We start from the raw sequence: 20,729 nt of genomic DNA on the forward strand, positions 1-20,729 counted from the left end.
ACAGCATGGACGGATGTGATGCGCGTTTGACTTCCTTCATCAGGGGCTAGATCTATACATGTTATGCCTGCGGTTAATGACTGTGCTCTCCTGTTGCTTCAACACCCCGCTTCTCTTTACCTCCATTTGTGGGTTCACGTTTTCTTAGTGTGTTATAGAAAACCTCAGAAAAGTAGGTGCCAGAGAAAAACTCCATCCCTCCCTGCCCAACTTTTTTTTTTTTTTGCTTTTTTACCATTTTTACTAATTTTTCCATATTTTGTGTTTTTCTTAGTTTGCTCTTCTTCTTTTTCTCATGTTTTGATTTGCTTATTTTAACTTTTTTTTTTTTTTTTTTTTACACACTTTCCTTTATGCTCCTTTCCTCACCACATTCTCTCTGGCCTTTTTGCCCATTTCCCTGTCCTACCTCACTCATACTTTTCCCCTGACAGGCAACAGCTATGATCTTTCTTCCTGGCTTGGGACCCAGCAGCTGGTCTGAAGCCTGAGTATGGCAGGCCTTCCTTGATAGTGGGATACCACAGTGACTGCTCCAATGTCCAGTTCTGCCATAGAGTAAGCAGCTCCTCTCCCTGGCCCTCTGAAAGACACATGGCTAAACCATGGCAGGCTTAAGAACATAAGAACATAAGAAATTGCCATGCTGGGTCAGACCAAGGGTCCATCAAGCCTAGCATCCTGTTTCCAACAGAGGCCAAAACCAGGCCACAAGAACCTGGCAATTACCCAAACACTAAGAAGATCCCATGCTACTGATGTAATTAATAGCAGTGGCTATTCCCTAAGTAAAATTGATTAATAGCCATTAATGGACTTCTCCTCCAAGAACTTATCCAAACCTTTTTTGAACCCAGCTACACTAACTGCACTAACCACAAAGGTTACTGTGCTCTGGCAGTTCCCTCTCTTGAGCTTGCAGTGCTTTCACAGCATCAATATTCAACAGCATAGCCATTTTTTCTTCCTTGATTGGACTGCCAGTGTGCCACCCCTTCAGGATTGTTCAAGCCCCCCAGTTTGCTCACCCTTGTTCTAAATGTTGGTGAAACAGTTACAACTTGTTGCGAGTGATGTAAGCGTGAGCTCCTCTTGCTGTGGTGCAATTGAAGCAACCTTGGGAAGCAGAGCCCTAAGGTCTGTGCTGATGGCGGACAAACAAGCCTTGGCATGGGCCAGGCTATGACAAGGTCGAAGAGGCTGGGACTACAGTCTGATCTGAGGAACAGGCTAAGGCTTGAAATCAAAGAAAGCTGAAGACAGGCTTGGAGCAAGGCTGAAGCTGGACAGGCTTGGAGCAATGCAAGGGACCTGTTGCTGAGGCAGTTCTGTGTTGCACGGCTGGACTTTAAATAATCGGCCATGTGACAACTTCAGGAGGCACCGAATGAGTGGGTTCCCACCGCAGGACCTTCGTAGCTCGATGCACGCCGCATGCATGTGCCTAGGATAAGGGGCAGAAGCGGAAGCATTTCCCTGCCATATGGAGTGGCTGTTATGGTCCCGGGCCGTGCCCCGGGACCTGCACTTACCACGCAGCCAGTCCGGCCGCAGGAACGCCTTCCTTCCAGCCTCCCAGGCTGGAGACATGGCCCTCCATGGTGATCTCCCTGCAAGGGAGACGCCGGCGCCAATCCGCGGCTGGCCCCGCCCCCTAGGCGCACACGTGCCGGGGCTTCTGACTTAAAGGGGCCAGCGCAGGGAAACCTGGGAACAGCCCCTGATGACGTCAAACGCTGCCGGGCCATTTAAACCCAGCAGCTGCAGCTATACCTCGCCTTGCTACGGGGTTCACACAGTTCCTCTGTGTCTCTAGTTGCTGTGTTGGACTCCGGTTCTTGTCTGCTGACTCCTGGTTTCTGATCTGGCTACGTTCCTTGACTACATCTTCAGCTTCCACCCCTGGCTTTGGTTTGGATCTCTGACTTCTGGCTTCTGACTCGGCTTCACTCTTGGGCTCCGACCGGCTTTTCCCACCACCAGGTATCTGATACTTGCTGGCCCAGAGGATTCTCCTAAGTCCCAGCGGCTCGGGCTCTCACGGGCTTCTCCTGGGGGAGCCTCGGGCTTCCGAGGGTGAAGACTCTTCCAGCCTCCTGGGTCCAGCCATTCTCTCCGTACACCTCTCCGGACACTGCCCGGATCCTTGGTCGCATAAGGTCCCGCCTAAGCCCAAGAGGTCCGGGTTCCTACGGGCTCCTCCTGGGGGGACCTCAGGCTTCCAGTGGTGAAGTCTTCTCCAGAGTCTCTTCAGGACCTCCTCCTGGCTGTGACACTTCCTGTGGGTTCCCTGTCTCAGCTGGCCCAAGAGTCTACGATCGTAACAGTGGCAGAGCTTGGCAGGTGGCATTTGGATGAGTGCAGCTGCTTGCAGGATAGCCCCACTAGTGGTAAACATAACCTTGCTTTTTTACATTATTAATTCTTAGAACATATTGATATGAAAGAACTCCCACCATTGCCTACTGCCCTTTCCCACAGAATCCCCCCCCCAAAAAAAAAGTATACACCAATCAATTAATGTTACTAGATGTACCAGCAGTTTTTAGTTTGAGTAGTCTTGCAATCTAGTTTAGGATGTCTCTAAAGTATGGTATCAGGCATTCACACTTGTCCTGTAGACTTTCTAAAACATTTATGTATACATTCATTAGTAGTGGAGCGGACCTCAGCTGATGATGAGTACTGCAATCAAGCAACTCCTAGGTGGTAATTTTGCTTGAAACAGGACTAAAGTTCTGTATATATGAGAGGTATTTACAGCACTTAATGGCTTCCTCTTGTTACAAATTCACTCAGTTATAGGCAACTATTTGCAATGATGTGCATTTTAAAAATCTGCCTGACATGTTTGTATTTTGCGTAGTGATAGGGGGTATACTACCATAGTGATAGGGGTATACTACCCTCCACCTGGTCAATATGGTGAGATGGACAGTGAAATGGTAAGAGAAATTAGGGAAACTAACCAAATTGGTAGTGCAGTAATAATGGGAGACTTCAATTACCGCAGAAACCACAAGTGCAGGCACACAGTTCAATCCTGACAGAGTACTCCAAATCGGTGTATATATTAAATGCTTTTAATTCTTCAATATGGCAACTCCTCTGGCTCATACAAACATCAGACTTAATGGCGTCCCCCGACACGGTACCCGTGTTTCGCCGCGGGCTGCATCGGGAGGGCTCGCCAATAGGGATTCATAAGAAAGCTGTAGAAGATAAATATACATCAGGACAACACAACAGGACTTATAACCGAATATAAAGTGCAACAATATACAACATCATAACATACCTGACAGCATGAGAACTTCAAAGTGACAGGGAGCGCACTACCCTTTCCCACTGACAGGTATTTAAAGCTGATTAAGGCGCCAAAACAGGAAGACAGACCACGTGGGACTTCAACGTCCCATTCATTGGCTGCCGTTCCTGTGACGCGCCTCAGCAGGGTTGTAAACCAAACAGTGCTTGTGAATGACCGGCGCTAAGGGAGAGCTCTATGTGAACAGAAACCATTCAATGTCTCGATTTAACCCCTTAGGAGATACTGAATCCAACATAAAAATCCAACGTTGTTCGATACGCCCCAGTTGTTCAGAATAGTTACCCCCTCGTGGGCACCGCGGGAATACCTCAAGAACACTGTATGTAAGATCTGACAAGGTGTGTGATGTTTTAACCCAATGGTCTACGAGGGGTTCGTTTTCACGGGAGTGACGAATATTAGAGCAATGCTCTATAATTCGAGTTTTTACCATGCGGGATGTTTTCCCAACGTAGATCAGAGGACAAGGGCATGTAATCACATAGATTACTCCAGCCGTAGTACAATCAGAGTAAGAACATAACCTAAAAGTTTTTTTAGAAACTGGATGAATAAAACTAGTGGAGGGTGAAGTATGAGAACATACAGTGCAGCGTCCACACGGGTGGTGACCAGGTACACTATCGAAATTCCGTGGCCCCGGAATATCAGTGTGAATGAGTTTGTCTCGTAAATTTTTTCCTCGTCGAAAAGTAAATCTGAGGGGACCCGGGAATAGAGTGTGTAAGGAAAGGGCCTCCCAATGTCTGCGAATCATCACAGTAATCTGGCGGCTCAGGGTGGAGTATGGCAAAATACAATTTGTAACTGTTTGATCATCATGGGATGATGGTAAAAATAATAAGTCACGATTGGTGTACAAAGCCCGTTTCATCGCCTTTTTAACAACGTGCCTCGGGTACCCCCGGGAAATAAAGCGAGAGGACATGGTTTGAGCCTGTTTGAGAAACTCACATCCAGTAGTACATAATCTACGAAGCCGAAAGAATTGGCCAGTGGGAATATTCCTTCGTAATGTACTGGGGTGACAACTTTGAAAGGCAAGTAAAGTGTTCCTGTCAGTTTCCTTGCGGTGGATGGTGGTCGAAAAACGGCCCTCATCCACAGACACAAGTACATCCAAGAATGCTATATGGGACCGATGTAAACAAAAATTAAACTGTAGATTAGAGTCACATGAGTTAAGCCAATCAATGAACAAATAAAATTGAATCTCCGTACCCTGCCAAAGTAAAAATATATCATCAATGTAGCGGAGCCACACTGCTATGTATTGAAACCATTCACCAGGGTACACAAAAAGATCCTCAAATTCCGCCACAAACAAGCACGCCAAACTGGGGACACTTTACTTGCCTTTCAAAGTTGTCACCCCAGTACATTACGAAGGAATATTCCCACTGGCCAATTCTTTCGGCTTCGTAGATTATGTACTACTGGATGTGAGTTTCTCAAACAGGCTCAAACCATGTCCTCTCGCTTTATTTCCCGGGGGTACCCGAGGCACGTTGTTAAAAAGGCGATGAAACGGGCTTTGTACACCAATCGTGACTTATTATTTTTACCATCATCCCATGATGATCAAACAGTTACAAATTGTATTTTGCCATACTCCACCCTGAGCCGCCAGATTACTGCGATGATTCGCAGACATTGGGAGGCCCTTTCCTTACACACTCTATTCCCGGGTCCCCTCAGATTTACTTTTCGACGAGGAAAAAATTTACGAGACAAACTCATTCACACTGATATTCCGGGGCCACGGAATTTCGATAGTGTACCTGGTCACCACCCGTGTGGACGCTGCACTGTATGTTCTCATACTTCACCCTCCACTAGTTTTATTCATCCAGTTTCTAAAAAAACTTTTAGGTTATGTTCTTACTCTGATTGTACTACGGCTGGAGTAATCTATGTGATTACATGCCCTTGTCCTCTGATCTACGTTGGGAAAACATCCCGCATGGTAAAAACTCGAATTATAGAGCATTGCTCTAATATTCGTCACTCCCGTGAAAACGAACCCCTCGTAGACCATTGGGTTAAAACATCACACACCTTGTCAGATCTTACATACAGTGTTCTTGAGGTATCCCGCGGTGCCCACGAGGGGGGTAACTATTCTGAACAACTGGGGCGTATCGAACAACGTTGGATTTTTATGTTGGATTCAGTATCTCCTAAGGGGTTAAATCGAGACATTGAATGGTTTCTGTTCACATAGAGCTCTCCCTTAGCGCCGGTCATTCACAAGCACTGTTTGGTTTACAACCCTGCTGAGGCGCGTCACAGGAACGGCAGCCAATGAATGGGACGTTGAAGTCCCACGTGGTCTGTCTTCCTGTTTTGGCGCCTTAATCAGCTTTAAATACCTGTCAGTGGGAAAGGGTAGTGCGCTCCCTGTCACTTTGAAGTTCTCATGCTGTCAGGTATGTTATGATGTTGTATATTGTTGCACTTTATATTCGGTTATAAGTCCTGTTGTGTTGTCCTGATGTATATTTATCTTCTACAGCTTTCTTATGAATCCCTATTGGCGAGCCCTCCCGATGCAGCCCGCGGCGAAACACGGGTACCGTGTCGGGGGACGCCATTAAGTCTGATGTTTGTATGAGCCAGAGGAGTTGCCATATTGAAGAATTAAAAGCATTTAATATATACACCGATTTGGAGTACTCTGTCAGGATTGAACTGTGTGCCTGCACTTGTGGTTTCTGCGATATTGCTTGGAGTGCAGGATTTTGCTCCTATGTACTGTTAGACTTCAATTACCCCAATATTGACTGGGTAAATGTATCATCGGGACACGCTAGAGCGATAACGTTCCTGGATGAAATAAATGATAGCTTTATGGAGCCTTTGGTTCAGGAACTGAAGAGAGAGGGAGCAATTTTAGATCTAATTCTCAGTGGAGCACAGGACTTGGTGAGAGAGGTAACGGTGGTGGGGCCGCTTGGCAATAGTGATCATAATATGATCAAATTTGATTTAATGACTGGAAGAGGAACAGTGTGCAAATCCAAGGCTCTCGTGCTAAACTTTCAAAAGGGAAACTTTGATAAAATGAGAAAAATTGTTAGAAAAAAAATGAAAGAGCAGCTACAAAAGTAAAAAATGTCCAAGAGGCGTGGTCATTGTTAAAAAATACCATTCTAGAAGCACAGTCTAGATATATTCCACACATTAAGAAAGGTGGAAAGAAGGTAAAACGATTACCGGCATGGTTAAAAGGGGAGGTGAAAGAAGCTATTTTAGCCAAAAGATCTTCATTCAAAAATTGGAAGAAGGATCCAACAGAAGAAAATAGGATAAAGCATAAACGTTGGCAAGTTAAATGTAAGACATTGATAAGACAGGCTAAGAGAATTTGAAAAGAAGTTGGCTGTAGAGGCAAAAACTCACAGTAAAAACTTTTTAAAACATATCCGAAGCAGAAAGCCTGTGAGGGAGTCAGTTGGACCGTTAGATGATCGAGGGGTTAAAGGGGCACTTAGAGAAGATAAGGCCATTGTGGAAAGATTAAATGATTTCTTTGCTTCGGTGTTTACTGAAGAGGATGTTGGGGAGGTACCCGTAATGGAGAAGGTTTTCATGGGTAATGATTCAGATGGACTGAATCAAATCACAGTGAACCTAGAACAGTGGTTCTCAACCCTGTCCTGGGGACCCCCCCAGCCAGTCGGGTTTTCAGGATATCCACAATGAATATGCATGAGAGAAAATTTGCATGTTATGGAGGCAGTGTATGCAAATTTTGTCTCATGCATATTCATTGTGGATATCCTGAAAACCCGACTGGCTGGGGGGGTCCCCAGGACAGGGTTGAGAACCACTGACCTAGAAGATGTGGTAGGCCTGAGTGACAAACTGAAGAGTAGTAAATCACCTGGACCAGATGGTATACACCCCAGAGTTCTGAAGGAACTAAAAAATGAAATTTCAGACCTATTAGTAAAAATTTGTAACCTATCATTAAAATCATCCATTGTACCTGAAGACTAGAGGATAGCTAATGTAACCCCAATATTTAAAAAGGGCTCTGGGGCGATCCAGGAAACTACAGACCGGTTAGCCTGACTTCAGTGCCAGGAAAAATAGTGGAAAGTGTTCTAAACATCAAAATCACAGAACATATAGAAAGACATGGTTTAATGGAACAAAGTCAGCATGGCTTTACCCAGGGCAAGTCTTACCTCACAAGTCTGCTTCACTTTTTTGAAGGAGTTAATAAACATGTGGATAAAGGTGAACCAGTAGATGTAGTATACTTGGATTTTCAGAAGGCGTTTGACAAAGTTCCTCATGAGAGGCTTCTAGGAAAAGTAAAAAGTCATGGGATAGGTGGTGATGACCTTTCGTGGATTGCAAACTGACTAAAAGATAGGAAACAGAGAGTAGGATTAAATGGACAATTTTCTCAGTGGAAGGGAGTGGACAGTGGAGTGCTCGGGGATCTGTATTGGGATCCTTACTTTTCAATATATTTATAAATGATCTGGAAAGAAATACGATGAGTGAGCTAATCAAATTTGCAGATGACACAAAATTGTTCAGAGTAGTTAAATCACAAGCAGATTGTGATAAATTGCAGGAAGACCTTGTGAGACTGGAAAATTGGGCATCCAAATGGCAGATGAAATTTAATGTGGATAAGTGCAAGGTGATGCATATAGGGAAAAATAACCCATGCTATAATTACACAATGTTGGGTTCCATATTAGGTGCTACAACCCAAGAAAGAGATCTAGGCGTCTTAGTGGATAACACATTGAAATCTTCGGTTCAGTGTGCTGCGGCAGTCAAAAAAGCAAACAGAATGTTGGGAATTATTAGAAAGGGAATGGTGAATAAAACAGAAAAATGTCATAATGGCCTCTGTATCGCTCCATGGTGAGACTGCACCTTGAATACTGTGTACAATTCTGGTCACTGCATCTCAAAAAAGATATAATTGCGATGGAGAAGGTACAGAGAAGGGCTACCAAAATGATAAGGGGAAAGGAACAGCTCCCCTATGAGGAAAGACTAAAGAGGTTAGGACTTTTCAGCTTGGAGAAGAGACGGTTGAGGGGGGATATGATAGAGATGTTTAAAATCATGAGAGGTCTAGAACGGGTAGATGTGAATCGGTTACTTACTCTTTCGGATAGTAGAAAGACTAGGGGCCACTCCATGAAGTTAGCATGTGGCACATTTAAAACTAATGGGAGAAAGTTCTTTTTTACTCAACGCACAATTAAACTCTGGAATTTGTTGCCAGAGGATGTGGTTAGTGCAGTTAGTATAGCGGTGTTTAAAAAAGGATTGGATAAGTTCTTGGAGGAGAAGTCCATTACCTGCTATTAAGTTCACTTAGGGGTAGATTTTATAAATTTGCGCGAGGGCGTACTTTTGTTCGCGCACCAGGTGCAAACAAAAGTATGCTGGATTTTATAAGATACGTGCGTAGCCGTGCATATCTTATAAAATCTGGGGTCGGCACGCGCAAGGGGTTGCACATTTGTGCAACCTGCGCGCGCCGAGCCAGGCGCGCGTTGCCTGTTCCCTCCCTCCAGTGCAGCTGGAGTGGAATGTGCAGACCCTGACCTGGTACCTTAAAAAAAAAAAAAAAAGTTTCCACTGCCAAAATATGAATCACAGAGTGCAGCGAGTAATACTGAGTAAGTGTGGCAATAAAGCATTGGCCAAGGTAATATGCATGTATCCTCCACTCAAGAAAATTGAAGGTTCCCAAATTGTCAGCAATTTTGGCTAAAGTTGATGCCATTTTGGGTATGAAAATCAAGCTCTCTGTTCCTTTTACTTCCTGAAAGGGTTGAATCTGTTGCGCCTATTTTAATCTCGCTGTTCTAATCATGTCCACCACAAATAAATACTAAATTATATTCATTTAATAAATATGTTTTATGTAGCTGATTATTCTTACCAAAGCAAAATGAAAACAAATTCCCTCTTCTAGCACTTCTAATTGCAACTTCTAATTTATAATAAATGGTGAGGGCTTTTATGTGAAGTGTTTCCCTATGAGAGAGTCAAAAGTGTTATTGAAAATAAAATGTATGTGAATCTGGTAGGCCCAGCAAACACCAGGTTACACAGGTAAGATGCACTGCCTGTCATGGGCAGGAGACCGGATATCTGGCTAACAAGATCATTAGCTTTCAGGCATCGGCTTTGATTGTTTTGGTAGCTTTTTAGATGAGTACTTGGTAGTAAGACATGTTGGAAGAGTATGTGCTGAAGGAGCCTGGATACTGGATTCAGTATGGGAATTTATATACCTTAGAGGTGTGTATGCTGATTTTTTTGTTTTATCTAATTTTGGGGGAGTTTGCATGCTTTTTGCAAAGAGTGTGTGCTAAAATGAAAAAAAAAAAAATTTTGTTGTTGATTTTTTTCCCCCATTCTGTTTTGAAATGGCATGAAACGAAACACTTTCTTTGTGGTTTTTCATGTTGTTTCAAAGTTAATACTCATTTCTAGTATGCATGTCTACCCAGGAGGGTAGAGTAATAATAAGGACAACAAGAAGTGACCTCAAAAAGGTCCAGTATCCTATAAGCAGTCAACCTCTATGACCAGCAGCTGGGATATATCCTTAGGGGCGGATTTTCAGAGCCCTGCTCGCCGGTGAGCCTATTTTACATAGGCCTACTGGCGCGCGCAGAGCCCCGGGACTCGCGTAAGTCCCGGGGTTCTCCGAGGGGGGCGTGTCGGGGGCGGGCCCGGTCGTCGCGGCGTTTCGGGGGCGTGTCGGCAGCGTTTTGGGGGCAGGTACGGGGGCGTGGCTACGGCCCGGGGCAGTCCGGGGGCGTGGCCGCGCCCTCCGTACCCGCCCCCAGGTCGCGGCCCAGCGCGCAAGAGGCCCGCTGGCGCGTGGGGATTTACGCCTCCCAGAGGGAGGCGTAAATCCCCCGACAAAGGTAAGGGGGGGGGGTTTAGACAGGGCCGGGCGGGTGGGTTAGGTAGGGGAAGGGAGGGGAAGGTGAGGGGAGGGCAAAGGAAAGTTCCCTCCGAGGCCGCTCCGATTTCGGAGCGGCCTTGGAGGGAACAGGGGTAGGCTGCGCGGCTCGGCGCGTGCCGGCTATACAAAATCCATAGCCTTGCGCGCGCCGATCCAGGTTTTTAGCAGATACGCGCGGCTCCGCGCGTATCTACTAAAATCCAGCGTACTTTTGTTTGCGCCTGGAGAGCAAACAAAAGTAGGCTATTTGCGCTCCTTTTAAAATCCGCCCCTTAGTGTGGACCAGAATAGTTTGGCAAATTGGATGGGCCAATTGTTCGTTACAGGATGCCATTTACTATCTGTTATAATGTTTCTCACCACACTTCTTTAATTACAATATCTACAGAACTCTAAATCTTAGGGCAAGAAGTTCTGTCATTTCCTTTTCTATTACAAGATAAATACTAGTTGTGGTTTGTAAAGTCAGGAGAACCTGTGATGCTCCAAATGCTCATGTACAATACTGGTACATATATACAGCATGTTGTCAATACACCACAACCTCCAATGTATCCTTTTTGTAAAACTGCAAAGCCTATATTAACACTTCTGCTATTTCTCAGGGCTGTAATTGCTCATTTATAGGAGTGTAAAGAAAAGCAAAGGTACCTTAAGGTTAAACATTGCACCACATCAAAATTCCCAAAATGAGTAGCTCACTCTTCCCTTTCTACTGTGTTTACCCTAATTGTTTTTCTCTAATACTTTCTTACTTGCTTGGTCAGATTTACAAAGTACAAAATCACTCACTTTTGCATAAACGTACATACCTTGGTGGGGCCAAGGAAGAGGTAGCCTTTGTAGCCGACATTGTGCCTGAGGGAGCCTTACTTCACCTGAAAGAAAAAAATGAATGGTGAGAAACAGGATTCTCTGAAACTCCAATGTAATATGCTATGATTTATTTCTTAGAAAAGTCAGAAGATTTTTATCTTATCAGTCCAAAAATATCTCCAGTTTTTTGCTTATTCTAGAGAACAATACAGAACTTGAGATACAATTTTCACTTCCACTGACTGTCTTTGAAACTGCTGGATATGCTGACATTCTTCAAATGTTCCCTTTTAATTTTTAATGTGGCTGATGTAATAAGACCCGCTGTGAAATCAGCGCTAGTTGTCTATGCGTATTTTTTTAGCACGCGCGGCAAATGCAGGTGCCTCTGCGGGATGTAATAAGGGGAGGCATACAAATGAGATATGCGCAGAAAATCCATGCAAAACAAATATCCGCACAGATATGCAAGCTGAAGACCCTATGTAATAAACCCGCATTAATGTGGTGATCCGTGATTGATTCTTGGTTGAAACCCTTTAAGACAGTAGTGAGTTAGTGGTCTGGGTGTGGAGCTGAAGGTTGGGTAGAACAATGTCTAAACCCCTTCATGATCCGGCACTAGCGAGTGGGAGCTATAATGGCAAAGCCGTTGTGATCGACTAACAGAATAAAGGTATATAAACCTTATAAATAAAATATATAAGTTTGCCGTTCTCTTTAGCTGTCATTAGTGGGGATGGAAAGGTTATTTCTGGTGTGTTTCAGCACTGCAAAGAGAATTGCAAAAAATAATAATAAAAAAAAATCTGCATACGCCAACTGAGTTGTCATACTTTCTTCTTTTGCTTAGTTTATAATATCCTTAGATTCTGTGAAACGCTGTGAGCTGAAGAGACAGGGCTTTAGAGGAAAAAAGCACCCAGAACAAGCTTAAATTTGCTGTGGTGCTGAAAGGCGGAATATTCCTAGGTATATTGTGCATGGCCACCACTGTCTTATTTTATTAGATGTCATTTAAAAAGGAGTAAAGGCTAGCAGAAGAAAAGCAGGTATCCGATTAGTGCTTGTATTATACTTATTGAAATGAGCTGCATTGCATGCGTACCTTAACCTACTGTATGTAAAGCAGCTCATCAATAAGCAATCCCATGCAAATAAAATAACATAGATAACTTAGAAAAAAGCAACCCCTTCATTTTAGTGCTTTGAGGAAATGTAGATAAAATAATGCTGGGGCATCAGGACGCCATCACTCATCCCGATGCCTCCCCCTGCTATTTAATGGGTCCCTTTTTTAAGCACTTATATGTGCGTGCGACAGTGAAAATACCTCTTTTGGACTCTTATAAAATACGGAATATGCGAGTGGAGGCTACTTATGTGTGCATATGCTATTTTTTAGGCATGTTACATTTTGCAAATTCACCTTTACGTTACTAATACATTTTTATTTGGCACCTCTGAAGAAAGGGACTAGGTGATCTAAAACAATTCAAGTACAACAACACTGCTGGATGTATTTGTATTGTGCCTGAATTCCAATAAAGCTACCTTGAGCAACATTTATTTAATTCTTTTCTATACCGACATTTATTTATTTATTTATTTTGAACTTTTATATACTGACATTATTGTGGCAAGATACATATCATATCGGTTTACAGTGGAACACAATATTGCAACAAGCATTACATAGAACCGGGGTTACATAGAACTGGGAAAAACAATGTAAAAACTGGGGGTAGAATTAGCAGCTGTTAACCAAAGAGACACTTAGAGAACGAAGAATCGATTAAGCAAGAAACTATACATCAACACCAGAGAAATTTAAAATAAATATATGTAGGGATAAAATAAATAAAGGTACAATAAAAGCCTGTGAAGGAAGTCATAGTAGAGTTCGTAGTGTTATGTTAATGGTAATGTTCGTCAGGTTATGGATAAGCTTGTTTGAGTTGTATGGTAATGGTAATGTTCGTCTGGTTATGGAAAGGCTAGTTTGAATAGCCAAGTTTTGAGTTTCTTTTTGAAAGTCAGTGGGCAAGATTCTTGCCGGAATTCTGGGGGAAGAGCATTCCAATGAGAGGGCCCAGCATTCTTTACCGGGGGGGGGGGGGGGCATAGAGAGTGCCTTTGTAAGCAGATCTAATCGGTCTAGAGGATTTTTGGAGACGTAGAGGTAAGATGAAATCAAGAGGTGTTAGATTGTGCATGGCTTTAAAGATTATCATAAGGACTTTGTAGAGTTCTAAATTTGATGGGAAGCCAGTGTAAGTTGCGAAGTATGGGCGTGATGTGCTCTCTTCTATTGGAGTTGGACAGGATCCTAGCAGCAGAGTTCTGTACCATCTGGAGGGGTCTGATAGTGTTTGCTGGAAGACCTAGGAGGAGTGAATTACAGTAGTCGATTTTTGAGAAGATTATGGGTTGAAGCACCGTGCGGTAGTCATGGAAATGGAGGAGGGGTTTCAACTTTTTCAATACTTGAAGTTTGAAGAAACAGTCTTTTGTGGTTGTATTGATAATTTTTTTTAGGTAGAACTGTTTATCCAGAATAACACCAAGATCTCTGACATGCGGGGAGATGTTAATTTGAGAAGAGATTGGTATATTGTTTAGAGCATACTTGTCGTCAAGTGATATGATAAGGATCTCTGTCTTATTGGTGTTACGGACTAGGTTAAGGCTGGAGAGGAGGCGGTTAATTGATTGATTGCAATTGTTCCAAAAGCTGAGGGTTTTGGAGGATTCCTTGATAATGATTAGTACCTGCATGTCCTCAGCGTATATGTAGTGTGTTAGCTTCAGGTTTGCTAGAAGGTGGCAGAGTGGGAGAAGGTAAATGTTGAAGAGAGTGGGAGAGAGGGAAGAACCTTGTGGGACTCCCAAGGAGGAGCAGATGGGGTGGGATACTTTGTTGTTAATTTTGACCTTAAAGCATCTATTGTTGAGGAAAGACTTGAACCATCTGTGTGCCGTCCCAGTGATACCAATGGCCGTGAGGCAATCTAATAGTATTGCGTGGTTCACTGTGTCGAAAGCCACGGATAGATCGAGAAGAGCAAGGAGGTATGGTTGTTTCTTTTCAAGGCTGAGGATGATAGAGTCTGAGAGAGAGATTAATAGTGATTCTGTATTTAGTGATTTTCGGAATCCGAACTATGCTGGGGTTAGAATCTTGTGCGAGTCCAGGTATTCAGATAGTTGCTTGTTAACGATTTTTTCTAGAATTTTCGCAATAAACAGTAAGTTGGCTATCGGACGGAAGTTGGCGGGATCTGCTGGAGACAAGTTTGTTTTTTTTAGCACAGTTTGAGTATCGCAATCTTCAGGGTGTCTGGTACTGGCCCTTGAGCAAGAGAGCAATTAATGATTTCTGAGATAGGCTTCGCAACGATTTTTGGGATGGAGATGAGGAGATTTGATGGAATTGGGTCTGAGGGATGAGAGGATGGTTTAAGCTTCTTGAGCAAGATTTCAATCTCCAATGAGAAAGTGGGCTCAAATGATTCAAGTCTGGAGTTTTGCTGAATAGTGGTGTTATAAGGGAGATGTGATTGGTTATTGGTTATTGGTTGGAAATTTTTTTATCGAAGTAAATAGCTAGTTCTGTAGCTTTGGTTTTAGCTGGGTCGTCGGGAATAGATGGAGGGGCAGTTTTTGTAAGAGATGAAATGTATGAGAACAGGGCTTTGGAGTCCAAGAAGAAGTGTGGATTTTTTGGGCGAAGAAGTCTCTCTTAGTTCGGAGAATCAAATTCCTGTAACGGTGCATGGTATCTTTGTAGGCGGCTTGCATCTCTGTGGACGGGTTTTTTCGCCATCTGTGTTCTTTTCTTCTTAGGTCTTGTTTTAGGGATTTCAATTGTGGTGTGAACCAAGGTTTCCTGTTATCAGGGTTCGGGTGTATTACTTTAGTAATTTTAGGGCAGGTAAGATCTGCTACTTTGTTGGTTATTTTGAACCATGATGTGGTGGCCACCTCTGCATCTGCGAGATCAAGGTGATCTAATTCTTTCGATAGGTTTGAGCGAGGTTGTCTAAGGAGCACGGTTTCCTGAATTGGATTGTGGACTTGTGATATGGTTGTGGTGTGGTTTTGGGGATGTCTAAGGTCATAGTAATCAGTTGATGATCTGACCAAGGGACAGGAGTGCAGAGCGGTTTGGAAGCTAGGGTGAGTCCTTGGCTTAGGAATATTAGATCCAACGTGTGTCCAGCTTTATGAGTGGGACTGTCTATTATTTGTTTGAAACCCAAGTATTTGAGTGATGAGAGTAAAGTTTCGCAGTTGGGGGATAGAGGAGAAGCATCAATGTGTAAGTTGAAGTCTCCCAATATTATGGCTGGAGAATCGCAGTTAATATGTTTGGCAATGCGTTCAATGAGGTGTGAGGGGTCTAATTCTAGGAGCCCTGGGGAGGCATAAATTAGGCATATTTGGAGTTGGGAGGATTTGAAGAGAGCGAATTCCAGATTTGCTGCAGAATCTGAGAATTGGAGAGCTAGTCTTAGAATCTTTCTTTGCCATTAGGAGTAGGCCGCCTCCTCCTTTTTTGGGTCTAGGGATTGAGCAGATGTCGTATATCTGAGTGGGAAGTTGGTTGGTTAGTACTGTGTCCGTGGGTTTCAACCAAGTTTCTGTAATTGCGCATATGTCAGGTTTGGCATCCAAAAGATAATCGTTGATAATGTGGGGGTTTTTTGTGAGAGATTGGGCATTGAAGAGGGTGAGTGAGAATAAAGAGAGGCCCAGTAGTTGAGTGAGAGGGGAGATAGTGATGGGGATCAATCTCTTGAGTTGAGTGTTAGGGACGGTGAAGGGTTTGGAGTTGTGCTGGGGTGATTGAAGATGATTGGGATTGGGAAGGTCTGCATCTTGGCTGGTGAGGGTCGGTGATTTCGCTGAGTGAGTCCGTTAAGTGTCTGTCTGCTGAGTGTCTATCCGTTGACTGAGTTTGTTAGGTCTGCTGAGTGTCTGACCATTTATTTAGTTTGTTAGGAGAGTCCGCTGAGTGGTCGTTAAGTGGGTAAGGCTATTGCATTGAATGAGTGAGTGAGTCCGCTGAGTGGTCTTTTGAATGAGTGAGACTATTGCGTGAGTCCGCTGAGTGGTCTTTTGAATGAGTGAGACTGCTGCGTGAGTCCGTTGTGTGACTTCACTGAATGAGTCCAGTGAGTGCGACCGCTGAATTTCTGACCGCTGAGTAAGCCGCTGAATGAGACCTCTGAGTTGATAACTGCTGAATGTGTCCGCTGCGTGAGACCGCTGATGGTCTGTCTGGCACGTGAGTCCACTAGAAGAGTGAGTCCGCTAGATGAATCCTCAGGGTGTTTCTGTCTGTAGGGTGGGTCTGCTGGAAGTCAGTTAGCTGAGTGGGGAGAATGGAGGAGAGATCTGGAATAACTGTGTCTGAGCAAATTAGAAGGTGTTAATGGATCGGCCGGATGGGAATTTGTGAGGAATAGTTAAAAGGTGCGCACTAAGGGGCACACAAAGGGGCAGGCCCCTTTTCACGCTCCTTCGGCATGGGACGCCGGGAGGACGGCAGGGATTTAAATCCCCTGAGGTCGCCGGCTCGTGATGTCACCGGAGCGCCCTGCTCTGGATTGGCTGGTGAGCTGGTGAAGAAGAGGAGCGGCATGTAGCCCGAAGATTTTGCGGCTAAGAAGAGGAGAGGATCCGCCTCGTGGTCGGCGGGAGAGCCTGTTGGAGGTAAGAGCAATTGAGAATGCCTTACCCCGTCGGGCTTTCAGCGCTGACTGTGCAGGCCCAAGCTCCGCTTCTCTTTCCGTCCGTCTGCGGGTCCGATCACCGCGATATGTAAACTGATATGATATGACACAAGTCATATCATATCGGTTTACATAGAACCAGGGTAAAAATCACATTAGAAATTTATAACAATATGTATAAGAAGCAGATACAGTAAAATACTGCGTGAGACATAGCAGATTTGAGGGTGTGGGGTGGGTGGAACCAGGGTAGAGATAAAAGATACTGGGGGGGGGGGGGGGGTGACATTAACAGAATATAAAGGTAGAGAGAAAAGTGGGGGAAGAACAGAAGAGCTATATTTAAACCGAACAGTGGTGTGCCATAGTCACCCTATACAGTTGAATAAACAATATAAAATATAAATAAAAGCTGGCCAATAAGCAAATGGCAAATGAGCAACTAAGCAATATGAAATAATGAAAGAGGAATTTAAACATAAATACTGGTTGTGCCATAACACTATACATATGAAACTAGACCCTATAGAATATTGATTGTGACAAAAAGGCAATGTAATTACTGGTAGCGGGGTTTAGCAGTTGAAATACTGGTTGTGCATTTACAGATTAAGGGGATTAGGCTAGGGTTAGGAGAAGGCTTGTTTGAACAGCCAGGTCTTGAGTTTCTTTTTAAAGGTCAAAGGGCAGTGTTCCTGGCGTAGGTCTGGAGTCATGGAGTTCCACAGGGATGGCCCAGCTACAGAGAAGACATGTTCCCTAGTGGATGTGTGAAGAGTGGATTTGGCGGGGGCGGGGGGTGTGTGTGTAAAGGGTTCCTTTATAGGCCGCTCTTATTGGTCTTATTGAAGTGTGGAGTCATAATAGGATATGTAAATTGAGTGAGTATTGTGTAAGGTCTTGTGGAGGATTGTGTAAGGGACTTGTGGAGGATTCTGAAGCTTACAGGGAGCCAGAAGACATTCCTGAGGATGGGCGTGATGTGATCTCCTCGGCAGGAATTGGTCAGAATTCTGGCAGCATTCTGAAGCATCTGAAGGGGTTTTGTGGTAGCAGTGGGTAGAACTAGCAGGAGGGAGTTGCAGTAGTCTATTTTTGAGAAGAGGGTAGCTTGGAGAACCATCCGAAAGTCATAGAAGTGGAGGAGAGGTCTAAGTCTTTTTAGAATTTGTAGTTTGTGGAATTAGTCTTTGGTTGTGTTGTTAAATTTCTTTAAGTTCAGATGGTTGTCCAGTCATCGAGGTCTCTTGCTTGGGTCGCTATGGTGGTTGAGGGGGTCTGCTGAGAGAGGTTATTGTGATCCATTTGCAAAAGGTGGGCTCAAAATCTAAAAACGATTAAATTATTGTTAATGTTGTTGCTTCAGTAAAAGGTATTGCAGCCTGCAAAGAAGCCAGTTTTATTTTGGATGAGGCACAGCATAAACAGAACAAGTAGTAGGGAAGGACGATGTCTGGATATTTTTACATACTTCTTCGGTGTACGTCACTGCACTTCACAATATTGGTTATAATGCTGCATACATAAGGGAGTTTTCCCCTCTCTCATATTTTCCCTGACCTTCTCCCTGTCCTCCATGAATATTAAACTTACTTTCTTCTTCCTGTTATTAAAAACCTCTGACTTGTGATTTCCATGACCGATTTCTTTAGTCAGGTCGGTATATCAGTCTCCACAACAGTTTTACACTGAAGGTACAAGATTTATGAACACCAACTTCAAAGTTGTTATCTATTCAACTGTTCTTGTGATATCACCACAAGCAATCTGTTGGCAACAGGCCCATATTACCAGAAAAAAGAACAAAACTGAAGATTCTTAGTATTTCTTGCATCACTGTGCATGGTAAATATAGATAAATCATTACCAGGATTGAATGAAGGATTAACATGAGTCATACAGGTTCATTAGATAATTGAGTTTACAAAAATATGTAACCCCCAAGGGTTTAACAGGAAACAAAGAGCTTTAGAACTGTCATGGTGCCAAAGCAAACGTCCTCTCTTCCTCAGCTTTCCTCTAGTGGCAGTCACACATAAAAGAAGAGGGACAGAGGTAAGGATACAGGGTAGGGATGTGAATCGTTTTAGGACGATTAAAATTATCGTCCGATAATTTTAATATCGTCTTAAACCGTTATGGAACACAATACAATAGAGATTCTAACGATTTATCGTTATAAATCGTTAGAATCGTGAGCCGGCACACTAAAACCCCCTAAAACCCACCCCCGACCCTTTAAATTAAATCCCCCACCCTCCCGAACCCCCCCCCCAAATGACTTAAATAACCTGCGGGTCCAGCGGCGGTCCGGAACGGCAGCGGTCCGGAACGGGCTCCTGCTACTGAATCTTGTTGTCTTCGGCCGGCGCCATTTTCCAAAATGGCGCCGAAAAATGGTGGCGGCCATAGACGAACACGATTGGACGGCAGGAGGTCCTTCCGGACCCCCGCTGGACTTTTTGGCAAGTCTTGTGGGGGTCAGGAGGCCCCCCCCAAGCTGGCCAAAAGTTCCTGGAGGTCCAGCGGGGGTCAGGGAGCGATTTCCCGCCGCGAATCGTTTTCGTACGGAAAATGGCGCCGGCAGGAGATCGACTGCAGGAGGTCGTTCAGCGAGGGTTCCGGCGCCTCGCTGAACGACCTCCTGCAGTCGATCTCCTGCCGGCGCCATTTTCCGTACAAAAACGATTCGCGGCGGGAAATCGCTCCCTGACCCCCGCTGGACCTCCAGGAACTTTTGGCCAGCTTGGGGGGGGCCTCCTGACCCCCACAAGACTTGCCAAAAGTCCAGCGGGGGTCCGGAAGGACCTCCTGCCGTCCAATCGTGTTCGTCTATGGCCGCCGCCATTTTTCGGCGCCATTTTGGAAAATGGCGCCGGCCGAAGACAACAAGATTCAGTAGCAGGAGCCCGTTCCGGACCGCTGCCGTTCCGGACCGCCGCTGGACCCGCAGGTTATTTAAGTCATTGGGGGGGGGTTCGGGAGGGTGGGGGATTTAATTTAAAGGGTCGGGGGTGGGTTTTAGGGGGTTTTAATGTGCCGGTTTTGCGATTTTACGTTTTTTCGATTTTTTACGATTTTTCACGATATTTTACCCCCCCAAACGGCAACAATACGATTCCCTCCCCCTCCCAGCCGAAATCGATCGTTAAGATGATCGAGGACACGATTCACATCTCTAATACAGGGATATGGTCATAAGATGAAACTAATTGCAGCCTGATAAAGGAAAAGCCAATTCTGATAGCTGGAGGTTCTCTTGTAATTATTCCCTGAAGAACATTACTTAGCCAGTAGATAGCTGTTACAACTGTCGCTGCCCGACGTCTCCACTCCGCCCACCTTACCTTTTTTGCGACTCCTCCCGCGGTTGATGGACGTCTGGCTGCCGCGGTGTCTGCCTGCCGTCCTCTCCAGCATCCCCGGTCCGGCTTGGGCACTGCATCCCGCCATGTTGTCCATAGGGCGAGCATGCCGCGTGGCCCTGCTTCTTATTCTCTCTTTGGTGTGAACCTCAGGGGCGTCCCTCCGTGATGATGTCAGACATCCCGGATACATAAGCCTACACTTTTTGCTAGCTAATCGAGTTAGCAAGGGATCTCCTTATGGATGGGATTCGCTCTCCATACCTAGCTACTCTGCCTCTCCAACTTTTGGACTTTATCCTAACGGAGTACCTGCTCCTCGGGGGCCTCTCTCATATCTTTCAGGTCGCTATCAGGAACCGGAACTCGCTCCTCGAGGGCCCATGCTCCCTGACTTGCTGCCTGAACCTATCGCTTCTGCTTGGAAGAAACCGCTGCCTACATCATCAGTGAGTTACCAATTTTATAGCCTCTGAGCTGTTCCCTGGAACCAGGTATTCGCTCCTCAAGGGCCT

The sequence above is a fragment of the Rhinatrema bivittatum genome, chromosome 13 (genome assembly GCF_901001135.1).
Source record: "Rhinatrema bivittatum chromosome 13, aRhiBiv1.1, whole genome shotgun sequence".
Classification (NCBI taxonomy): domain Eukaryota; kingdom Metazoa; phylum Chordata; class Amphibia; order Gymnophiona; family Rhinatrematidae; genus Rhinatrema; species Rhinatrema bivittatum.